Source organism: Jaculus jaculus, chromosome 6, assembly GCF_020740685.1.
Source record: "Jaculus jaculus isolate mJacJac1 chromosome 6, mJacJac1.mat.Y.cur, whole genome shotgun sequence".
NCBI classification, from domain to species: domain Eukaryota; kingdom Metazoa; phylum Chordata; class Mammalia; order Rodentia; family Dipodidae; genus Jaculus; species Jaculus jaculus.
Genome location: NC_059107.1, coordinates 128,635,118 through 128,651,003, shown reverse-complemented (window position 1 = coordinate 128,651,003; position 15,886 = coordinate 128,635,118).

Here is a 15,886-nt window from a genome sequence, read left to right as displayed (position 1 = left end):
AGATGGCATATAAAGAATACTATTACAAAATTGTCATCTGCTTTGAATCTCCACGGGATTAAGCAAGAACACAGGGCTGTATGGGAGAAACCACTGGGAAGGCAGCAGAGTGAGGCATTCCAGGCCTTGCTCAGTATTGGCTTGAGGCAAAGGTTCAGACCACATGATTCCATTGTGATGATCTCCAGTTTGAATAAATTTATAGAAAAAATCTACTTATGTTAACATTTTTTAAATAAAATTTTAAATCTCTAAAAAAGAATGAGCATATGTCAGACCATTTATGGAAATTGGTTTATGATTTTTAAATGTTATAACATGATAGTGAATACGAACTGTAGAAGTTTATATTTAAAAGTCATCTCACAATTAGATTATTGCATCTTAGTTTCTAATGCTAATACTGTGATAAGGAAAACACATTCCAAGTTGTTTATATGCTTCTAGAAAGGGATTATATTTTACTGCTAGTCCACATGTAGGCATTCCTGAGGAGAAGGAAAAAGATGTTAAAAGCTTTTGTTTTGTGAAAGGATGTGAAGGATGTAAAGAGGCTATCAGCTTTGGAAAGACCCTGAACTGCTAGGAAGCTGGAAACAGAACAGAACTCTGAGGTTGATAGACCTTCTATGGCACTCCTGAATGCAAAGTCAGCAGATGAACAGGAGTTAAATAACAGCAGAAGTGGACTTTATTGGGTGTCCTACTTTGAGCTACCTGTTTTAGAGAAACTGGAAAACTGCAAGAACTCCAAGCAACATGGATACTGTAGACACGGAGCAAGAATTTCCTAGATGGTAAACAAGTGTACTGAACAGTATTAACATTTTCTTTAAAGCTCATCCCCCTCTTTCTGTTTATATATTGGAAAGGTCTAATTTAATTTTTGCATAAACAGCAGAATAGAACGTCTACTTGGACTCAATAACAGTAACAGCCTCCATCTCATATCACCAGCTGATATTTCCTGATGAAAAACAAAAACAAAAACAAAAAATGAGGACACAGTACACAGTGAGAGGTCTGGGCAAAGGCTGGGTGTGGAAGAGCAGGACATCTGAGGAATTAAGAAATATGGTGATACCTCTACAATTCATATATCTTTATGTTAAGATGGAGATTAAGAATAAGCAGAGTTTCATTTATGGCCAACACAAATTTTTGTTCCAACAGAAAAAACTAAAGCAAGTTTTAAGCAAATATATACAAATAACTATGTTCTTTAATTTTTAATTCAATAATATAGTTTTTATTGGCTAATAATATTCTCAGTGAAACTATCTTAGTATATATAGCATCACAGTATAAAAATAATAAATATGTAATACTTAAGGGCTTTATTTTTAGTAAAAACTTTATACTAAAATGACAGCCTTTATGAGCACTAATAACTTCTGCATAAGTAACTGAAACATTCATAGAAAATTACATGTATTTCCAAAAGCATATATAAAATTTTATAAAATTAGATTAAAACCTACTAAAAGTCTTTCAAAAAACAAACTAATTTTTAGCACTGTTTCTGCACTCTGAAGGGTTTTTCTCCTAAAAAGTTATGATGTACTGCTTTTTCTTTTGTAACACTGTTCTTATACTTATATTGGGTCTGCTGATGAAACCCCCAATCTTTTTCTACTTATCCACCTTGTAATACTGTATAAAGCCAGCTTATATTTTTTCATTGCTCAGTGAAGTTCATTCAGCAAGTAATAACTGTAATTTTTAAAGCATTATAAGACATCATAGCAATTTTGAGGTATATCTTCCTTGGAATAAGAGTTCTGCAGTAAATTATTTTTAAAATAACCAACACTATAGTACATATGCTGTTTTTCTAAAACAATAGTTTAAAGGTGATTGAATGCTTGAATTTTCTTCTTTTGTTATGTATAAATGAATAATTTGAGCAGTAATCAATATAGCTTATTCTCTTATTTCATTTGGGAGAGTCTTTTGTCATCCTATAAACTCAAACCACTGGATATATAGAAAAGAAATCCAGGAGTAAAACAGCACATCTATGAAAGAATTACATGTTGGCATTCATTACAAAGTCATTACTTTGCTCCATGATTACTCTAGGAATGAAACAAAACAATAAAGAAGGCAATTTTATATGGTCAATGTGTAATCATTCTAAAATTACTTACCATGTGAAAATAAAGTAGCAAAAGATTCTTGCTTCAAAAGATTGATATTAGAATTAGACCTACTGATGGGCTCCTGCAACGGAATAAATTACAGCCAAAGGCACTTGGGCAGTATATTTTTTTTTTCTTTTCTGTAACATCATTGTTATATATATATATATATTTTTTCATAACCACTGGCTGCATGTGTGCAGTTTATTACAGAAGCCAGCCCACTGGTCTTTGCATGTATGCTGCAAGTATGTCTTGGTGAGTACACTCTTTTACCAAGGAATCACCTCTTTGCCACATCATCTATACTCTGCACAAGATTTGTTCTGATCTTTTAAAAAATTAAGGTTAAATTTTTGGTTCTTTAAAAATGTCAAGGTCTATATATGCTTTGCTTTGATACATAATTTAATATGGAAAATGCTTTGAATGACTCCCCTGGTATGTATAAAAAACTGTCACAGGTCAAAATAGAAATCTCACGATGTATAGTAATACGTCATCGAATTTTTCATCAATGCACCCAACACTGTGTTTGGACCTTAGAGACTTTTTCAAAGGCCTACCCATATTGTATCACTTAACAACAGATACAGCCTAAGTATAGCATGGAGAAAAAAAAATATCGAACATTTTAATGAAAGTGACCAGAACAAATTCTTAGCAGCAAAGCGTTTCCATCAATTTGAGAGCTATGAATTAGTTACATTGGGTGAGCCTGAGGTGGAAGCAGTTAGGACAGACGTCAAGTAACAGATCTTTCCAATATCAATGCTCTGCCCAACTCTGAATTTGATTCATCATGTACAGTGAATTTCAGGTAGATTATTTAAATTCTGACACTAAGAATTAAATTGAATAACACAGAGCTTATTTATGCTAAAGTTTTCTCAATGCAATTTTCCTTGTTGAGATTTTTAGGCTTTTTTTTCCGGTGATTGAAAGTTTTTCTGTAGGTCATACAAATGTGAACAGAACTTTTCTGTTTCTCAAAGTTGTAATGATCAGTGGCACCTTTAACTATTCTTCTTAGTACTTAAGGGACAAATAAATAAAAATGTTGATATACTTGGTAGCCACAAAGTACCCACAGCATTTGATATCAGTGTTAAAGTACTTAAGATGCCTGAATTTGTTTAGTACTTTTAAATTATAACTTTATTTTGGTATTTTTAAATAGCAAGTTACAGAGCACAAATAATTAATAATTGTTTATACATAGTTATTTGGAAAAAATTCTAACATAATATCTACAATATATCACATAGAGTTTGAAATTTTTTTTGATAGTTTCATATCTGATATCTTGTCTTATGCTTTTTTAAATATTTTACAATATCCACCACATATAATTGATTTAGAATCTTTACTGCCTTAGAATACACACTGTTTTTACAGCTTTGATTGCTTTTGGCAACCTAGAGTTGAATTATCTTTTGAGGATGTCTTGTTACTCTGTTTACACAGACAAGGATGGCTGGAAGGTGACAAGTGTGTTGTGTGAACTCTCAGTCCTGTCAATTCTATGGTTATGAGTGGTCAGGATGGCTCTCATTAATTTTTTTCTTTGTATAATTATCTTTTGGTTCTAATATCTGAATATATTTTATGATTTGCTTCAGAACAATAGTGTCATTTTTACACATGGCTCTAAACTTACCTGAAAACTTTATTTTCTTTGAAAACTCTGGTTTTATATATCTCTGGTTACTGTATTTTAGGATATCTGTGCATACGTATCATGTTCTAAAAGAAATTCTAAAACCTGATCAAGGGTGCCCCATTTTCTTCTCAATTCACTTTTTATAAATATCCTTTTCTGGTTTGTGTCCAGTTTCAATATTTTTACATCCCAGTTTCTGAAGGGATACGAATCCAAGGAAGAGTGGCATCAACAAGGTAGACAATGCACAATATACTTTTGCCCCAGACAGATGTGTATTTATTTGGAACAACCTTGGTCTTAACCACATTGTATTTCAAGCTTTAATGATTTTCCTTTTCTCTCCTTTGCCCCGTTTTAATCATTTTCATTGCCAAAGTACATTTGTAGTTAAACTATGTATTTTAAGTAATTACTAAAATATTTATCACATCTTTTACAATGTGAATATTTAAAACCCTGATTGCACTTTTGTGATCACTTGGCATTTTTTGAGAGTTTTAATTTAAAATATTTCTTTGATTCACACATTCATCATCATGTCTTTGTTTTCCTTTTTAAGTGGTGAGCACTGCTCTATTCCAGTCTCCTATAAAGCTCTCTGGTCAATTTTCTTCTGTGAGCCAAGCAGTATTAGTAACTCTCATACTGTAGTTACTTCCCATGTGAATATGTTCTCTAAATTTCATCTTTACAGTCCTCATATGGAACTTGTATAAAACAAATACTTATTTCCACATTCCCAGATAGTGAAGACTTGTGGATAGGTTTCCCAAAAATTTTTCATGGAAACTTTCATTATCCCTTTTCATGCTTATTAGTTCTTAGCAGGGAGACATTTGGCAACAATAAACATGACTAGCCTGAGGATTTATTCTATTATTGCACTTCAGTTTCATTCATTTGACAAATGCATTTCACATTTCACTATACTCATTTATTTTTGTACCACATTAGCTAGTGTAAGAAATTGGTTTGAAAGCAACAATAACAATAACTGAAAAGAAAAAAAAATCGGGATAAAACTATTTAAGAAAGAAAATGATCACGAAAGAAAGGGAAAAGAACTGAAATATTACAGCTAGAAACAGAATGCTTTAATCTTTTATCAACAGAGCATGCCTGGATCCTGTCTTCAAAAAAGTTAAATTTGTTTTTTTTTTTTCCATGAAGCAAAAATGTAGTTGACATGTACAACTATTTTTCTCACATAAGTACAGATGACATTTGTCTTTCCTTGGATAATGCCAATTTCTGTTGAAGCCAGCTACTGTTTTAGATCTGTAAAATTTATTCTGTGGTTACTAATAAATGTTATATTTAAGAGGGCCTGTCATCATTTTTAACTATTCCATGATGCTGTCTCAGATTTTAGAAATGTACAATATCTATTTGTTCAAACACACTGAGTCAACAACCATTTAGTGCCTAATTTTTAAGAAATAGACTTCTAAATTATATATACACATATATTTAACTTAAATAAATTATATATACACAAAGTACATTATATATACTTTGTATATATTTGCACAAGTATATATGCATATATACACATATATATGTACATATATAACTTAAATACACACACACACACACACACACACACACACACCAAGTACATTACTTTCCCACAGACTCACAGTTGTAACAGAATCAAAAGATGGCTTTATAAAACTAGAAATTATATGTACATATATATTTAACTTAAAAAATATATATATATACACACACACATGTTGAGAACTTATCAATGAAATGTGCCCTTGATGTGATAGTAATTAAATTTCTTATCCAGTTTTGGATACTACAATATTTGAAAGGTTGAACTATTAATGGTAATGTTTCTTTAATTAATTGTCAAAGTTTGGGAATAAAATTAATTTCAGGTAAAAAAATCAACTTAATGGTTGAAACAATAATAAACAGGAATTTTGATGTGAAATTTTTTACATTATTGGATACCAAAATATAATACTAATAATTCCTATAGGTGTCTCTGTAACTGCTTTATTGTTATTTCTTTTAATTTCACTATACAACATAAATGAGAATAAAAACCACTCCTCAGTAGTACTGGATATAAATTAAAATAGTTTAACTTGGTGATAATTATCAACAATATCCAATCTTTTGATTTTATATGGGAAAATATAATTTCCAGTGAGAAAACTTAATTTAAATCATCTCAATGAATACTATGAAAGTTAATTTAATTGTCTTACAAAAACTCTACAATTGTCTTAGAAAGTGAATATCAAGTAATTATTTTGGTAGAAATTTTTATTAGCAGAGTATTATCACTTGCATATTTGCAAATTTTTAAAGACCAATAGTAGCACATACTAATTTAGAAAACAATGAATATTTAGCATTAAAAATCTATACTTAGAATATTAAATCAGCACATTAAGTGTGCTGTCCATATTTTTCATTATCTGCTTGTTCTTCAATTCTCTCCCAATGTCAACTGGGTCACATGACATTACTGAAAATGTCATATTGAAGAATATCAGGGAGATATGGCTCAGGCTCCAACTATTACCACTTTGCAAGATACAACCACTCTTATTTAAAAATGAGATAATTTGCTAAAGAGATAGCTTAGTAGTTAAGGCTCTTGCCTGAGAAGCCTAAGGACCCACGTTAGATTCACCAACACCCATATAAGCAGGATGCACAGGGTGTCTCATGCATCTGGAGTTTGTTTGCAGTGGCTGGAGGTCCTGGTGTTCTGTTGTTCTCTCTTTCTCTGTCTGTATCTACCTCTTTCTCTCTCCCCCTCACTCTCTTAAAGAAATTAGTTAAACTTAAACAAAAGAACGTTTACGTAAAGAAGTACATTACTTTCCCACAGACTCACAATTGTAACAGAATCAAAAGATGGTTTTACAAAACTAGATTTAGGTTAAAAAGAAGATGATATTTTACATTATATTCAGCAATAAAGTATGCCTCTAATCTATAGTATCAGAAACATTAAAAAATGTAAGATGGGTATCTGTTTTCTTGTATGAAACTTCAATCTTGAATGTCTATTATCCTTTAAATCAGATATATAAAACTAAAAATATTAAAATTATATCAATATTCATAAGTACAGAAGAAACATAGTGACCTATCTTTTATGTATATAAATTTTCACCATGCTTTTCATCATCACCTCTCTATGTTCTGTATTTATTGTAGGCCACACATACTTTTTAAATATATAAATTATATCACCAAAATTTTTTTCAGACTTCTATATCTTTATATTTATTTCACTAACTTCCTGTTTATCCTTCATGGTTTTTGTATGATTTGGTTCTAAAGTTGTTCAAAAAGAATACTACTATATTTGTGTGGCTTTGGCCAAACAAACATAAACATACACTTTAATTACATTAACAGTCATGTCTCATTTGTGAAAATAGACACAGAATAAGAGACTTCCCCATGCTATTTTCTTTAAGAAAATTTCGAAGGACAGTGCACCAGAAATATATAAATATCTGGATTTCCAAAGGGCTAGGTATAAATAAAACTAAATTGCTAGTTTATAGATAACTGACTGAAAATTCAATTCATAATTTTAAAAATACAGTTTCAGTATATGTTGAAAATATGTAGGCAGACACATGCTACACATAATCAGGTATATTTGTATTAACACAAGCACCAAAAACTGAAGTACATGTCAAAGTTTTCTAAAATTTAGTGAAGAAATCATGTCCGTTAGTTTAAGTTAGGGTATGTAAGGGGAACCCTAGAAACTAATATAGGTATGTAAATAATCAAAACACTGGATCCTGGAGCCTTATAAAGGAAGATATATAGTTAGGAGCACCAGGGAAAGCTTGTAGATCAACAAAATAACAAAATGGGCAAGTGAGCCCTGCAATGAAATATTCATGTTTAGCATATAAGTTGTTCTCTACTTGTAGCTATAATGATAGTTTGGTAAGAATTAAGAAGGGTGGTTCTCTATGCACAAGCTTGAGTATGCTCTCACCTATGTATCAACATCTATATCTGTATCTACACTTGTACATCTATCTATCTATCTATCTATCTATCTATCTATCTATCTATCTATCTATCTATCTATCTATCTATCTATCCATCTATCTATCAATCAATCACCTGTCATCTCCTACAATTTTGCCCTTAATTAATATAGCATAAATTTATGATTAAAATAAGAATGTTTCCAATGTGAAAATTTCACACAATTGTGTGTTTCTTGAGCTTTAGCAGTAAGACAGTATGATGAGATTATTATAACTCTGGGAGGTAGGGAACAATCATGCATGACTAGGTAAACATTCTCCTTGCTGAAGAAGACTTCTTAGATGATTCTGAACAGGTGCTATTGAGCCATGAAGGCCAAGTTGAGATGTTAAAATCTCCTAGTTTTATAGTTTTAAGTGTATCATGTGTCACACATGTAAGTAGTCCAGTTTGAAATATTCTTTATGAGAGTTACTGCAATTACTCAGACAATGACTTGCTAAAGGAACTTCCTAAGCACTGTGGTCCACAAGAATTTTGGAGTCTCTTAATAAAATGCATAACCTCTTCAGAATCCTATTTTCTCAATGCACAAGTAAAAATAGGTAGCTAGAAACTGCAGGTATGAGTCCTTCAGTCTTAAAAGTTAATACTTAAAGAGGGCTGGAGAGATGGCATAGGGGTTAAGGCACTAGCCTGTGAAGCCTAAGAACTCATGTTTGAATCTCCAGGTCCCCACGTAGCCAGACACACAGTGATGCAAGCACCCAATGCTGCACACGTGCACAAGGGGGCTATGCATCTGGAGTTCATTCACAGTAGCAAAATCTCTGGCATGCCCATTCTTTATCCACCCCCCTGCTTTTTTCTCTCTCAAAAATATTTTTTAAAAAATTAACACTTAAGAATTTTTGCACAATTTTGTATCAGATGGAGTTCTTCATGGATATTTTTTAAAATTTTTATTAGCTATTTGAGAAAGAGAGAGAGAAAGAGAAAGGAGGCAGATAGAGAGAGACAGAAATGGGAACACCAGGCCCTCTAGCTATTGCAAACTAACTCCAGATGCATGGGACACCTTGTGTATCTGTTTTACATGGATCCTTTGTAATCGAACCTGGGTCCTTTGGCTTTGCCAGGCAAGTGCTTTAACTGCCAAGTCATCTCCCCAGGCCCTCATGGATATTTCATGGGCATTGAGTTCATATAAAAGGGACCAATTGAATCATGTGTTTCATGGCTGAGTTCTTTTAAAAAATTCACTGGGAATGAAATCCATCATACATTGATATGGATGGCTTATACAAATAAGGTTATTCTGCAGATCAGACACTCTTAGAAGTTACACAGTGTACTATCAAACCTAGCTTTTTATATAAGGATAAAAATGTCAGATGTACCCTTATTTGACATTTATGCATCCACATGTCAAGTATGTACTATATTCCAGGGAGTTCTCCCAGGAATCTAGAATTTTTCATTAAGCTCTCTGCCCTGCTGGAACATGGAGATTAATTATTAAATAAGTATGACACCATTTTATCCATTAGAATCTGAAAAAGTCCATTATATTCTGAGAGAAGTTTTCAAAATTTATTTCCTAATGTAGGCCAAACTCTTTAAATTCTACTCTCATGTCAATTTAATTTCATCATAGAACGCTATTTCTTATATAACATAACCATACTTTAACATATGCAATCATTTGTCAGTTTAAATTTCATGTACAGGAACTGCAGAGAAATCTATAGAATATTAATGAAATGCTTTTCTTTGTTTTATAGAAGACAATACCCACTGAAACATACAGTGAAATAGGACATATAGTAATATAGAAATGATGGTGTTGTATCTTTATCTGTATTACCAAAGCAAGTTCCTGCTATGTCATAGGCATATACATATCCTCTTTTCATTTATTGATTTGGTTTTATGAGGTAGGGTCTCACTCTATTTCAGTATCTCCTGGAGTTCACTCTGCAGTCTCAGGGTGGCCTTGTATTCTCAGTGATCCTCCTACCTCTGCCTTCTGAGTGCTGGGATTAAAGGCATGTGCCACTACACCTGGCTTTACATATGCTTTTTTAAATTTTATCAATGGTTTGTAGAAGTGCTCTGTACATTGAAGGCACATAGCTGCTAGATACCATGATATGTTGTTTATATAATAGGCCAAAATGTATGCAGTAATATCAAGTTCTTAAACACATTAAATGTGCTGTCATCAGTGTAGCTAAGCACAACTTAGGTATTCACATATATTTGCATATATACATAAACATACATAGCATACATAATGTGTCTGTAATACTTTGAAAATTTAAAATTATGTTAAAATTGGTTAATTCAACTTGAAATAAATTCTATGGATTATGTATGGAATCAAATTTTCCTTAATCTTCCACCTATAACATCTCAATCTATATAAAATATTGAGCATGGATATATGTTCAACTATTTCACTTTGTGCTATGGACAAACAAATTTCACATTTTATGGGAACTGAAATATTATGATCAATATATTTAATACAAGGTTAGGTTAGACTCTGAATACTTTTATTCTACTAACTTTAAGCATGAGGTATTTTTTAAATTTATCATTAGTTACTCATTTTTAGGAGAAAGTTTCAAATTTTCCACTTTAAGTTTTAAATAAAACTAGGCTTTCTTTCATATCCAATCTTATTTCACATTATTCTCTTGTTTGAAAGAATTAAAGAGGGCTGGGGAGATGGCTTAGTGGTTAAGCGCTTGCCTGTGAAGCCTAAGGACCCTGGTTCAAGGCTCGATTCCCCAGGACCCGTGTTTGCCGGGGCTGGAGGCCCTGGCGTGCCTATTCTCCCTCTCTCTCTGTCTGCCTCTTTCTCTCTCTGTCTGTCATTTTCAAATAAATAAATTTTTAAAAAGTATGTATAGTCTACAAAGTGAGTTCCTGGCCAGTCAGGACTACATAATAAGACCATAGTTAAAAAAAAAATTAAAGATAAAAACTATATTACTTTATATTCTGTTCTTCTAATTCTTCAGTATGTGGAAGCTCTACTGTAGATATTGTTCAATGTCCTCCAAATATTTATTCACTTTACCCTTTGCTTGTTTTAGATGGCCTCTTTCACTTTAATTTCTTTTCTTTTCATTTTGTGTATTAAGAGTAAATTAATAATTTATTTTGAGGCAAGCCAACACACTGGACTTTTTTTAATGAAAGAGAGAGAAAGAGAGAGAATTGGCAAACCTGGGCCTCTAACCACTGCAACAGAACTCCAGATGTGTACACTGCCTTGTGCACATGTGCGACCTTGAATGCTTGCATCACCTTTTGTGTCTGGCTTATGTAGGACGTTAGGCTTCACAGGCAAGTACCTTAACACTAAGCCATCTCTCCAGCCCTCAATTAGCAAAATTCTTCAATCATAAATATGTCAGCTATGTAAGAAAAATAATCATAAGGAGCTGGGCATGGTGGCGCACGCCTTTAATCCCAGCACTCGGGAGGCAGAGGTAGGAGGATCGCCGTGAGTTCAAGGCCACCCTGAGACTACAGAGTTAATTCCAGGTCAGCCAGGACCAGAGTGAGACTCTACCTCGAAAAAACAAACAAAAAAAAAGATAATAATAATAATAATAATCATAAGGAATAAAAAAGATCGTTAAAATCATTTCTAAAATTATAAGTTGTTTTCCAATAAAAGCATTGCAATGCATACTTTAAGTAGTAAACAAGAAAAACATGGTTGAACAAATCATTTATCAAAATTAAATATTTTATCTACGTATTACTTTTCTCACTGCTATGATTAAATATCCCGAGAAAAGCAAATTTAGTAAAGAAAGATTTGTTTTGGCTTATCGTTCTAGGTTACAACCCATCATGGGAGGAAAGAAGTAGAGTTGGTCACATAGTATAAGCAATCAGGTTACAGAGACAGAACAGGAAGTGGAACTTAACTATTAAATCTCAAAGTTTGCCTTTAGTGGTCTACTTCTTCTAGCAAAGCCCCATCTCCTTACGGTTCCACATTCTTTCCAAGGTGCACTACCAGTTGGGGATCAAGTGCTTGAACAGGTGAGCCTATGTGGAACATTTCACATTCAAATCACATTATCTAAGTGAGAAAATCTCTTTGCATATAAATTTGGAATGAGAATAAAGGTGCTTTCATTTCTTTTGCAATCATGTGGTAGTTTAAAAATCCAGATGGTGCAGGATGCTTTGGCTTGTCTAAAAAGAATAGCTAAGAATTTAAAGAAGAAGTTCGGAAGCCTGGAGAGGGATGGTTTAGCAGTTAAGGCATTTGTTTGTGAAGCCTAAGAACCCAGGTTTAATTTCCCAGTACCCTTATAAGCCAGTAGCATAAAGTGCTGCAGGCATCTGGAGTTCATTTGCAGTGCCTAGAAGCCCTAGTGTACCCATTCTCTCTGACTCTCACTCTCTCTCATAAATAAATGAACAAAGAAAATATTAAAAAAGAATAAGCTATGAAAATTAAATTCTTTATGAAAACACAAGGTTACTGGGTTAGTTGGTATGCTCAAAGTATTGTTAATTTTTTATTTGACACATGGAAAAGGAAGACCATTCTGCTGTGGAATTGTTTTAAAATCATGCAACAGAAACATAGATACATGATAACAAACAATGTAAACAACAGATACTCTTCCATAAACAAATTCCCAATTTACTAGGGAATATATCACAGGTTTTTTACATATACTTATTCATTTCTTCCTAGTACTCTATGACTAACCATTCTTTCTTTCATTTTCAGATAGAAAACTTATGTTTAGAAGCTAAATAATTTACTTAACATCACAGGATGTGTCTTTGATGGTGGTACTGGGTTTCTAAACCAGGGCTTATCTGAGCACAAAAAAATGCATGTTATAGTATTCTAGCACCACTGAATAAGAACTCTCTAGAAGGGTTCAAAGGCTCAAAGAGAATTTTACAGCTGCAACCCATAAACTAGTCTCTATATTTGGCTTGCAAAGGAAAAAGAAATGTTTTAACTTTAACAAGGTGACAAGTTTTAAGAAAGAGAGAAAGCTGAAGTAAAAAGCTTTCAAAGCTGTAAGTGGTTGGCCTTGGGCCAGTAAAGTGTAGGTTCCAAAACCTTTGAAGGTTAAAAGACATCTATAGACTAATAGGCTAAGCCAAGTACTGTGGTTAAGCAGCAAAGAGTAGGTTTCTTTTTCTTTTCTTTGTGTGTGTGTGTGTGTGCACATGATGTTTTTATATACGTGTGTGACTGTATTCATGTGGGAATGCACATGCCATGTCATGTGAGTGGAGGTGGGAGGACCACTGCATTTATTGGTCCTCATCTCCTGTTTTGTTTAAGGCAGGATCTCATTGTTCATTGGATTTGTTGCCATGGCATTTGTTCATCAAGCTTCCATGAGCTTATCCTATATTTACCTCTCTTCTTGATGTTGATGTTCTAAGATTATAGATACCACAATATCTAACTTCTACATGAGTTGTAGGGATCTGAACTCAGTCTTACATGCAAAGCAAGCACTTGATTCACTGATAGTTTTTTTTTAAATATATATACAGAACCTGTCAGTCCATGTGTCCATATATTTGAGATCAAAATATCATAACATGAGTCATGCATATCTGTATATAGGTAGAGATTTTTTTAAAAAAAAACTGTATTAACTACTTATTTTGTGTATGTTATAGTTTTAATTGCTCTACATTTGATTCTAACAATTATTCTACCAAGATGAATTTTTTTTGTTTTGTTTTGTTTTGTTTTGTTTTTCGAGGTAGGGTCTCACTCTGGCTCAGGCTGACCTGGAATTCACTATGTAGTCTGAGGGTGGCCTTGAACTCACGGCGATCCTCCTACCTCTGCCTCCCGAGTGCTGGGATTAAAGGCGTGCACCACCATGCCTGGCTACTAAGATGAATTTTTATATCTTCCTTTTTGAGGTATAACTGGTGTCAGAGCTCACACTCTGGGCAGTTATATTGTGGTGATGTTAGAACATCATCTAGTTGCTTCATAAAATATTCTTCCAAAGTTGTTTATCTTAAAACTTCAGTTGTTCAACATATTTGGAGATTAGAAGTGTTACCTATTGACTCTTAATTAGAATCATGCACAGGGAGAATAACATTATCTAAGTTTCCTTTAGAATGAGTTGAAATAAAATTGATCTAATGATAATATATATTCTAAAACCTGTGATTCAATGCCATTTAACTCAGAGATAAAGCTTGTGTATTATATAATAGTGTCTAATTTATTGACCCATTCACGTTGTAATTTCTTGATGACACATTATGAACAAGAATTGTGTCATTGTTTCTTTCTTTACAGTACTAGGCATCAAAGTCAGGGCTTGTACATACAAGGCAAGCTCTCTCCAACTAAACTAAACTATAAGCCCTGAAGAGAAGTTTTGATGCACTGTAGAGTGAGAAGACATTGTTTTGTTTGATTTTTCATTTAGGTTATTCATTTAGAACTACACTTATCCACAGTTATTGGGGAGGCTGTGATATTCAGTGTACAAGCAGGAGAATTATTATGTGTATAACAAGGTGATGTCTTCTGAAATGGGCTATATGTTTGAAAAACTGAAATAATCAGCATTATACTATTACCTGTGACTAATTTTGCTTATGCTCATAAACCTAAAATATCTCTTTCTGAAAAATATTTTATTTATTTGAGATTGAGAGAGAAAAAGAGGCAGAGAGAAAGAGAGAAATGTAGTGATACAGAGAATGGGCACACCAGGGCCTTTAGTCACTGCAAACGAACTCCAGACCCATTTGCTCCTTAGTGCATCTGCCTTTAGGTAGGTACTAGAGAAATGAACTTGGGTCCTTTGGCTTTGAAGACAAGCACCTTGACCTTTAAGCTGTTTCTCCAGTCCTAAAATACCTCTTTCATCGCCATATATATCAAACATTCAATGCTAATATTGTATAATTCATTAATGAAAATTCAAGCATGTGAAGTTCTTCAATGGCTGGGAAACATGTTTCATTAAACCTGATAAATTTATTAAGATTATCACAAAATATAAGTTAAAACGTATTAAAGATGCTTTCATCAATGGATTTAAATGTCTAAATTAATGAAGCCCAAGTATTTGGATGAAAAATAAAAGTCAGAATCAACCAGATGTTTTGTTTGATCTAAATAGCATTAACTGGGCTACTAAATTCTTTTCATTAAAATATTGATTTGTATAGATATAATTATCATCAATGAATATCAATTTTTTTCAAAATGAACAATTATGGTGAAGTATAAACTTATGTGTAGACTGCACTTTTGAGTTTGATGATACTTTGGGGAAATTAATACAATATAATATGATATGCAACATATTTTATGAGCCTGATGCCTTGTCCACTCTGCCAAAAGGACTGCTTGTAGCACCTTTTATAGTGCTGTATAATATTTTAGAATATATTTCAAAAGTACAGTATGAGATAAAAGTCTTAGCAAATATACATGCTTTATTCCCAGGAAATTCAATGTGATATATTTTTAAATGTTTACTTTTCCAGAGTTTATTACTACAATGCAAGCTTCATTGAAATATACACACATAAACATAAAGAAAACTGGTCTGTACTACTTAAAAATGATCAAGAACACATAAAAATTATCATTAATTAGCACAATTAAACTGTTGTTGCTCCAGTTGGGGTACTTGCCAAAAGCATGTTTTTTTTTTTTTTTGATATTATGCTATCCAAAATAATTTAGATACAACGTTCATTAATGGTAAAAGTCCAGATGCACCTGTTTAAAATATAAATCTAGAGCAGGAGGTGTCTTAGTGGTTAAAGTGTTTGCTGTAAAGCCAAAGGACCCAGGTTCAATTCCTGAGGATCCACATAAGCCAGATGCACAGGTGGCACATGCATCTGGAGTTTGTTGGCAGCGGTTGAAGGTCCTGGCTTGCCCATTTTCTCTCTCTCTCTCTCTCAAATAAATAAAATAAATTTATACTCTCCGTTGGAGAATCTGCTTCTCTTTTTCAGATAGATGCAGATCCTAAGGAGAAAGCTGCCCCATCATACCTCAAAAGGGGCCTGACTGAAACTAAGGAAA